Genomic DNA, 10,964 nt, shown 5'->3' with positions numbered 1-10,964 from the left:
GTTTCTTGAAATAGTAATGTAAAGGAGGGGGGGCAATAGTGGACCTATATTGCTGAATGAGCCTGGCCAGGTGACTGACCTTTCAGTGGGAGACCAGTTTGGAAACAGTGATCACAACTTAAGGTTTTTTTTAAGGCAGCTACGAATAAATGGGATGTTTCTAAATTGTGGGATTGCAAATGATGTCAGTATTAGGCAGGAGCTGGGGAGTATTAATTGGGAGTATCTGTCATTAGACAATGCCACATTGGGCACGTGGGAGTTCGTTAAAGGATTGCTGATCGGAGTTCACGACTAGCATGTTCCAGTAAGGTGGAGGGATAAGGCTGGTAATGTAAGGGCCCCTTGGATAATAAGGGAGGCTGGGAATTTAGTCAAAAGGAGAAAAAAAACAAGCCCATGCAAGGTTTGGGAAGCAAGAATTGGACGTGGCATGTGAGGAATGTTAAAAAACAAAAGCTGGAAGGAACCTGAACAGGGAAGGAGCAGAGCAAGGAGGGGCCATGCCCTTCGCAAGGAGGGTTAAAGTGAATCCCAAATCGTTCTGGAGATAATTACCCACAAGAGGATACGAACATGGATCGTTACAGCACAGTACAAGCCTTTTGGCCCTCAATGTTGCACCGACCTGTGAAAACAATCTGATGCCTATCTAGCCTACACCCTTCCAATATTACATATGTATGTCCAATGCCCATTTAAATGCCCTTTGCATCGGCGATTCTACTACTGTTGCAGGCAATTAAGTCACCTCTCTACCTTCTTTTCTCCAACTAAAACAGCTTCCCTTCCCTCAGCCTTTCTTTGTAAGACCTTCCTTTCATACCAGGCCATATCCCAGTAATTGTCCTCTGAACCCTTTCCAAAGCTTCCACATAACTCGGAAGAAGGTCGGGCCAGTCAAGACTAAAGGAAGGAAGTTGTACTTGAAGTCAGTAGAAGTGGACGAGATCCTAAATAATTACTTTGCATCGGCATTCACCCAGGAACAGGATATAGGGGATAATGAGATTTGTGTGGAGCATGCTAATGTGCTCGGGCATTTTTGAGGTCGAGAAAGGAGCGTTAGATTTCTTGAAGATCATTAAAATGGATTAATCCTGAGGGCCCGATGGGAGCTACCCCAGGTTATTTGAGAAAGGCAAGACAGGAGATTGTTGGGGTCTTGGCCATGATTTTTGAATCCTCGCTAGCCACTGGAAAGGTTGCAGAGGACTGGTGAGTAGCTTATGGCGTTCCTCTCTTCAAGAAGGGAAAAAGGGACAATCCAGGAAATTATAGACTCGTGAGTCTCACCTCAGTGGTTGGGAAGCTTTGGACAGAATTCTTACGGATAGGATTTATGCGCATTTGGTAAAGAATGTCCTAATTAGGGACAGTCAGCGCAGCGTCATAAGATGCACAGGGTTGACTGTCAAAATGTTTTACCCAGAGTTGAAATATCTTTACTAGAGAATGTGCATTTAAGGTGAGAGGGGGAGAGCTCAAAGGAGATGTGAGGGGTAATATGTTTTCCACAAAGAGTGGTCGGAATCTGGAACATGTTGCCAGGGATAGTGGAGGAGGCAGAAATGAGAGGGGTGTTTAAAGGTTTTTTGGGTAAGCACGTGAATATGCAAGGACATGGAACAAAGATAGGCAGAAAGGATATGTTTAATTTGGTGTCACATTGGCTGAAGGGCCCGTTCCTGTGCTGTGCTGTTCTTTGTTGTGTTTCTTTTGTGACAACATGACGGTGAACCCCTCTGTTAATTAAACCAAAACCCAGAAAAGTTCACCTCCCCACATAATCTGTTAAAGTCTGAGTGACAGAAAACTCACAAATTCCACTATTTAAAGAAAATAGCATCAATTTATTTTTAACTCGAAAAGTGAATATTAATCAACTATTCATAAATCTGAGCTCTCCCTTTCTCTTCACTGCTTATTATCTGCCTCCAGCTCTATAACTATACGTTATTTCAGTCAGGCACTTATTAAAATTACATCAATTTAATTTTAAACCGATACAGTGACTCGTTTCTTTCTGCTTCTGGCCAGTCATATACGGTACACAGGTAGTGGTAAGCTCTCAGTTCAGAAGAGCGTTTTCTCTCTCTATCACCTTCAACTTTATAACACTTTGAGCATTATCTTATCAGGAAGTTCATTTATTAAAGTGACAAGCAGCAGATTGTTTACATGACCTTTTTGGCTTAATATTTCAATTTCAACATAAAACAATGGCTTGTGTTTATGAGAGGATCTTGTTGCTGTGTGCAACAGATTGTCACTAATAAGATTATGCTCCCGATAATGCAGATTTCCTTTGTCTGTAAATTCTGCACGAAGTGATGTAAACACCTGGACAGAGGTTTGGTTTTCCAATGTGATTTCCATTAATGTACTTAGTGGAACCTCAGGCAGTCAGATGGACACAGATGGGTGCAAATTTGTTTTCTTCCCTGAAGGAAGCACACGCTGCCATCAGAGTGTTTGTAACAGAAGGGCACTGACTCATTCCTGGGACTGGAGGTTGTTTACAAAGTGGGACTAAGTGGGTGAGTACTGCATGTGAATAAGAAGTGTTTTCATGGAACTGGATATTATTTCCAAAGAGATTGGCATGGTTGATGTTGGCAGCTGTCTCTGCTGATAGGAATCTACAATGGGTCACAGTCTCAGGACTGGAGAGCAGCCTGAGTGACTGAGATAAGGAGAAATGACTTCACTCAAACACCTGGGAATCTGTGATCATTTCCACCTCAAGAACGGAATCACTGACTACATTCCAGAGAATAATTTGCAATGTTTGCGATACTAAGTGGATCAAAGATGTTGCAGAAACTGGGTGAGTTCTGAAAAGTTAACGATGATGTTACTAAAATGAACACAAATACTGTGGCTGCTGGAAATTTGAAACAGACCGGCCGCAACTGTGGAGAGAGAGAAGCAGAGTTAATGTATTGCATTTGATGTAACTTTGATGTAAATTTTGTGCAACGTCACCCTGACACCCTCACACTCGCTCCATCACGCTCACCCTGGCCACCTCACACTCACTCCATCACCGTCACACTGACCATCTCACACTAACTCCATTAACGTTGCCCTGACCCCCTTACACTCACTCCATACCTGTCACCCTGACCCTCTCACACTCACTCCATCACACTCACCCTGACTCTCACACTTACTCCATCACTGTCACCCTGACCCCCTCCCACTGACACAATCACCGTCACCCTGACCCCCTCACACTTGCTCCATCACCGTCACATTGACCCTCTCACACTCACTCCATCACCGTCACCCTAACTTCCTCATACTCTCTCCATCACCATCACCCTGGCACCCTCACTCTCACTCCATCACCCTCACCCTGGCCACCTCACACTCACTGCATCACCGTCACACTGACCCACTCGCACCAACTCCATCACCGTCACCTTGATCACCTCACCGTCCCTCCATCAACGTCACCCTGATTCCCCCACACTCACTCCATCACGGTCACCCTGACCCCCTCACACTCACTACATCACCGTCACCCTGACCCGCTCACACTCATTCCATCACCGTCACCCTGACCCGCTCACACTCATTTCATCACCGTCATCCTGATCCCCTCACACTCACTCCATCTCTGTCACACTGACGCGCTCACGCTCACTCCATCATCGTCACCCTGACCCCCTCACACTCACTCCATCACTCTCTCCCTGATTCCCTCATACTCCCTCCATCACCGTCACCATGACCCCCTCACACTCAAATCATCACCGCTACCGTGACCCCCTCACACTCACTCCATTACCGTCTTCCTGATCACCTCACACTCACGCGATTACAGTCACCTTGACCCCCTCACACTCACTCCATCATCGTCACCCTGATCCACACACATTCACTCCAACACCATCATATTGATCCCCTCACCCTCACGCCATCAACATCACACTCATCTCCTCACACTCACTCCATCACTGTCACCCAGTCCGCCTCACACTCACGTGATTACAGTCACCTTGACCCCCTCACACTCACTCCATCACCGTCACCCTGATCCCCACACACTCACTCCAACACCATCATACCGATCCCCTCACCCTCACGCCATCATCTCCTCACATTCACTCCATCACTGTCACCCAGTCCGCCTCACACTCACACCATCACCGTCACCCTGAGCCTCTCACACTCACTCCTTCACCGTCACCCTTTCCCCCTCAATCTCTCACCATCAACGTCACCATGACCCCTTCACACTCACGCCATCACCGTCAACATGACCCAGTCACACTCACTCCATCACGATCACCCTGAGCCCCTCACACTCACTCCATCACGCTCACCCTGACCCCTTCACACTCGCTCTATCACCGACAACAGAACCACCTCAGACACACTGCATCACCATCACCCTGACTCCCTCACATTCACTCCATCAGTGTCAGCCTGACCCCCTCACAAACACACCTTCACCAGCACCCTGACCCCCACACAAACACTCCTTCACCATCACCCTGGCCCCCTCACACTCACTCCTTCACCGTCACTATGACCCTCTCACACTCACTCCATTACCGTCACCCTTACCCCCACACACATTCACTCCAACACCATCACACTGAACCGCTCACCCTCACTCCATCAACGTTTCACTACCCCCTCACTCTCACTCCATCACTGTCACCCAGACTGCCTCATACACACCGTCAGCCTACGCCCTCACATTCATTCCAATATCCTCACCCTGACCCCCTCGCACTCTCTCCATCATCCTCACCCTGAACCCCTCACACACACTCCATCACCGTCTCCCAGACCCCCACACGCTCACTCCATCACAGTCCTCCTGACCACCTCACACTCACGCGATTACAGTCACCTTGACCCCCTCACACTCACTCCATCACCGTCTCCCTGAACCCCACACACTCACTCCACCATCATCATACTGACCCCCTCACCCTCACGCCATCAACATCACACTCATCTCCTCACACTCACTCCATCACTGTCACCCAGTCCGCCGCACACTCACACCATCACCGTCACCCTGAGCCCCTCACACTCACTCCTTCTGTCACCCTGTCCCCTTCACACTCACTCCATCATCACACTCTGACCCCCTCACACTCACGCCATCACCGTCACACAGACCCCCCCTCACACTCACACCATCACCGTCACTCTACGCCCTCACATTCACTCCAATATCCTCATCCTGACCCCTCACACTCACTCCTTCACAGTCAACTTGTCCCCCTCGCACTTGCACCATCAACATCACCATGACCCTCTCACACTCACTCCATCATCATCACGCTGACCCCCTCACATTAACTCCATCACGGTCACCCTGACCCCCCTCACACTCACTCCATCACCGTCATCCTGACCCCCACACACATTCACTCCAACATCATCACACTGATCCCCTCACCCAGACTCCAGCAACGTCACACTCATCCACTCACACTCACTCCATCATTGTCATACTGACACCCTCAAATTTATTCCATCATCCTCACCCTGACCCTCTCACACTCACTCTATTACCTCACCCTGACCCCCTCACCGTCACTCTATCATCCTCACCCTGACTCCCTCACACTCACTCCATCATCCTCACCCTGAACCCCTCACATACACTCCATCATCCTCACGCTGACCCCCTCACACTCACTCCATCATCCTCACCAAGACATTCTCACACTCACTCCATCATCCTCACCCATTCCCCCTCACACTCACTCCATCACCGTCACACTGACCCCCACACACTCACTCCATCACAGTCACCCTGATCCACTCACACTTTCTCCATCACCATCACACTCGTCCCCTCACACTCAATCCGTCACCGGCACCCTGACCTACTCACCCTCACTCCATCACCGTCACACTCATCCCCTCACAGTCACTGCATCACCGTGACCCTGACCTCCTCACCCTCACTCCATCACCGTCACAGTCATCTCCCCACACTCACTCCATCACCACTGCCCTGACCCCCGCACATTCATTCCATCACAGTCAACCTGAACCCCTCACACTCACTCCATCTCTATCACCATGACCCCCTCACACTCACTCCATCACCGTCACCATGACCCCCTCACACTCACTCCATCACCGTCTCCCTGACCCCTCGCAGTCATTCCTTCACTGTCACCCTGACCCCCTCACACTCGGTCCATCATCATCACCATGACACCCTCACACTTACTCCATCACCATCACGCTGATTCCCTCACATTAACTCCATCAGTGTCACACTGACCCCCTCAGAAAAACACCTTCACCATCACGCTGACCCCCTTACACTCGCTCCAGCACTGTCACCCTGACCCCCTCACACTCACTCCGTCACCGTCAACCTGACCCCCTCACACTCACTCTGTCACCGTCCCATGACCCCCTCACACTCACTCCATCATCCTCACCCTGGCCCCCTCACACTCACTCCATCATCCTCATTCTGTTCCCCTCACACTCACTACATCACCATCACACTGAATTCCTCACACTCACTCCGTCACAGTCAGCCTGATCCACTCACACTCACTCCATCACTGTCACACACATCCCCTCACACTCACTCCATCACAGTCACCCTGACGCCCTCACACTCACTCCATCATCCTCACCCTGACTCCCTCGCACTCACTCCATCATCCGCACCCTGAACCCACCACATACACTCCATCATCCTCATGCTGACCCCTCACACTCACTCCATCGTCCTCACCAAGACATTCTCACACTCACTCCATCATCCTCACCCTTTCCCCCTCATACTCACTCCATCACAGTCACCCTGATCCCCTCACACTCAATCCGTCACCGTCACCCTGACCTCCTCACCCTCACTCCATCACCGTCACACTCATCCCCTCACAGTCACTGCATCACCGTCACCCTGAACTCCTCACCCTCACTCCATCACCGTCACACTCATCTCCTCACACTCACTCCATCACCACCGCCCTGAACCCCTCACACTCACTCCATCTCTGTCACACTGACCCCCTCACATTCACTCCATCACCATCACCATGACCCTCTCACACTCACTGCATCACCGTCCCACTGGCCCCTCACACTCGCTCCATCACCGTGCCATGACCCCCTCACACTCACTCCATCATCCTCACCCTGACCTCCACACACTCACTCCATCACTGTCACCCGGACTCCCACACATTCACTCCATCACCGTCACACTGACCACCTCACACTCACTCCATCACAGTCACCCTGACCCCCACACTCTCACTCCATTACAGTCACACACATCCCCTCACACTCACTCCATCACAGTCACCCTGACGCCCTCACACTCACTCCATCATCCTCACCCTGACTCCCTCGCACTCACTCCATCATCCGCACCCTGAACCCACCACATACACTCCATCATCCTCATGCTGACCCCTCACACTCACTCCATCGTCCTCACCAAGACATTCTCACACTCACTCCATCATCCTCACCCTTTCCCCCTCATACTCACTCCATCACAGTCACCCTGATCCCCTCACACTCAATCCGTCACCGTCACCCTGACCTCCTCACCCTCACTCCATCACCGTCACACTCATCCCCTCACAGTCACTGCATCACCGTCACCCTGAACTCCTCACCCTCACTCCATCACCGTCACACTCATCTCCTCACACTCACTCCATCACCACCGCCCTGAACCCCTCACACTCACTCCATCTCTGTCACACTGACCCCCTCACATTCACTCCATCACCATCACCATGACCCTCTCACACTCACTGCATCACCGTCCCACTGGCCCCTCACACTCGCTCCATCACCGTCCCATGACCCCCTCACACTCACTCCATCATCCTCACCCTGACCTCCTCACACTCACTCCATCACTGTCACCCGGACTCCCACACATTCACTCCATCACCGTCACACTGACCACCTCACACTCACTCCATCACAGTCACCCTGACCCCCACACTCTCACTCCATCACAGTCACACACATCCCCTCACACTCACTCCATCACTGTCACCCTGACCCGCTCACACTCATTTCATCACCGTCACCCTGATCCCCTCACACTCACTCCATCTCTGTCACACTGACGCCCTCACACTCACTCTATCATCGTCACCGTGACACCCTCACACTCACTCCATCACTCTCTACCAGACCCCCTCACACTCACTTCGTCACTGTCACACTGACTCCCTCACACTCACTTCTTCATCCTCACCCTGATCCCTCACACTCACTCCATCATCCTCATCCTGTTTCCCTCATGTACACTCCATCATCCTCACGCTGACCCCCTCATACTCACTCCATCATCCTCACCAAGACATTCTCACACTCACTCCATCATCCTCACTCTTTCCCCCTCACACTCACTCCATCACAATCACCCTGCTCCACTCACACTTTCTCCATCACCATCATACTCATCCCGTCATACTCAATCCGTCACCGTCACCCTGACCTCCTCACCCTCACACCATCACCATCACACTCATCCCCTCACAGTCACTGCATCACGGTCACCCTGACCTCCTCACCCTCACTCCTTCACCGTCACACTCATCTCCCCACACTCACTCCATCACCACCGCCCTGACCCCCGCACACTCATTCCATCACAGTCACCCTGAACCCCTCACACTCATTCCATCTCTGTCACACTGACACCCTCACACTCACCCCATCACCATCACCATGACCCTCTCACACTCACTCTATCACCGTCACACTGAATTCCTCACACTCACTCTGTCACAGTCACCCTGATCCACTCACACTCACTCCATCACAGTCACACACATCCCCTCACACTCACTCCATCACAGTCACCCTGACTCCCACACACTCACTCCATCACCGTCACACTGACCTCCTCACCCTCACTCCATTACCGTCACACTCATCTCCCCACACTGACACCAGCCCAATGGCCTGGCACCCTCACATTCATTCCATCACAGTCACACTGACCTCCTCAGACTCACTCCATCACAGTCACTCTAATCCACTGACACTCACTCCATCACCGTCACACTCATCCCCTCACACTCACTCCATCACATTAACCCTGACTTCCTCACACTCATTCCCTCACTGCACACGGACTCCCACACATTCACTCCATTACCGTCACCCTGACCTCCTCACCCTCACTCCAATACCGTCACACTCATCTCCCCACACTCACACCAGCCCAATGGTCTGGCACCCTCACACTCATTCCATCACAGTCACCCTGACCTCCTCACACTCACTCCATCACAGTCACTCTGACCACCTCACACTCATTCCGTCACCGTCAACCTGACCCCCTCACACTCGCTCCATCACGGTCCCATGACCCCCTCACACTCACTCCATCATCCTCACCCTGACCTCCTCACACTCACTCCATCACTATCACCCGGACTCCCACACATTCACTCCATCACCGTCACACTGACCACCTCACACTCACTCCGTCACCGTCCCATGACCCCCTCACACTCACTCCATCATCCTCACCCTGACCCCCTCACACTCACTCCATCATCCTCATCCTGTTCCCCTCACACTCACTCCATCACCGTCACACTGACTTCCTCACACTCACTCCGCCACAGTCACCCTGATCCACTCACACTCACTCCATCACAGTCCACACATCCCCTCACACTCACTCCATCACAGTCACCCTGACTCCCACACACTCACTCCATCACCGTCACACTGACCTCCTCACCCTCACTCCATTACCGTCACACTCATCTCCCCACACTGACACCAGCACAATGCTCTGACACCCTCACACTCATTTCATCACAGTCACACTGACCTCCGCAGACTCACTCCATCACAGTCACCCTGATCCACTGACACTCACTCCATCACCGTCACACTCATCCCCTCACACTCACTCCATCACATTCACCCTGACTTCCTCACACTCACTCCATCACTGTCAGCCGGACTCCCACACATTCACTCCATCACCGTCACACTGACCACCTCACACTCACTCCATCACAGTCACCCTGACCCCCACACTCTCAAACCATCACAGTCACACACATCCCCTCACACTCACTCCATCACTGTCATCCAGTCCGCCTCACACTCAACCATCACCGTCACCTTGACCCCCTCATACTCACTCCATCACCGTCTCCCAGACCCCCTCACATTCACTCCATCACAGTCTTCCTGACCACCTCACACTCACGCGATTATAGTAACCTTGAACCCCTCACACTCACTCCATCACCATCACCCTAAACCCCACACACTCACGCCAAAAGCATCATACTGATCCCCTCACCCTCACACCATCCAAATCACACTCATCACCTCACACTCACTCCATCACTGTCACCCAGTCCGCCTCACACTCACACCGTCACCCTGACGCCCTCACACTCACTCACTCACAGTCACCCAGTCCCCCTCACACTCGCACCATCAACGTCACCATGACCCCCTCACACTCACTCTATCACTGTCACAGTGACTCCCTCACAATCACTGCACCACCATCACCCTGCCCCCTCACACCCACTCCATCATCCTCACCCTGACCCTTTCACACTCACTCTATTATCGTCACCCTGACCCCCTCACCCTCACTCCATCATCCTCACCGTGACTCCCTCACACTCACTGCATCATCCGCACCCTGAACCCCTCACACACACTCCATAATCCTCAGCCTTTTCCCTCACACTCACTCCATCACCGACACACTGACCCCCACACACTCACTCCATCATAGTCACCCTGATCCACTCACACTATCTACATCACCGTCACACTCATCCCCTCACAGTCACACCATCACCGTCACCCTGACATCCTCACCCTCACTCCATCACCGTCACACTCATCTCCCCAGACTCACACCATCAACACCGCCCTGACTCCAGCACACTCATTCCATCACAGTCACCCTGACCCCCTCAGAGAAACACCTTCACCATCAC

The sequence above is a fragment of the Chiloscyllium plagiosum genome, unplaced genomic scaffold, assembly GCF_037043375.1.
Source record: "Chiloscyllium plagiosum isolate Xiang-an unplaced genomic scaffold, Cpla_swu_hap1 HiC_scaffold_44, whole genome shotgun sequence".
NCBI lineage: Eukaryota > Metazoa > Chordata > Chondrichthyes > Orectolobiformes > Hemiscylliidae > Chiloscyllium > Chiloscyllium plagiosum.
This window is presented reverse-complemented; position numbering follows the sequence as displayed.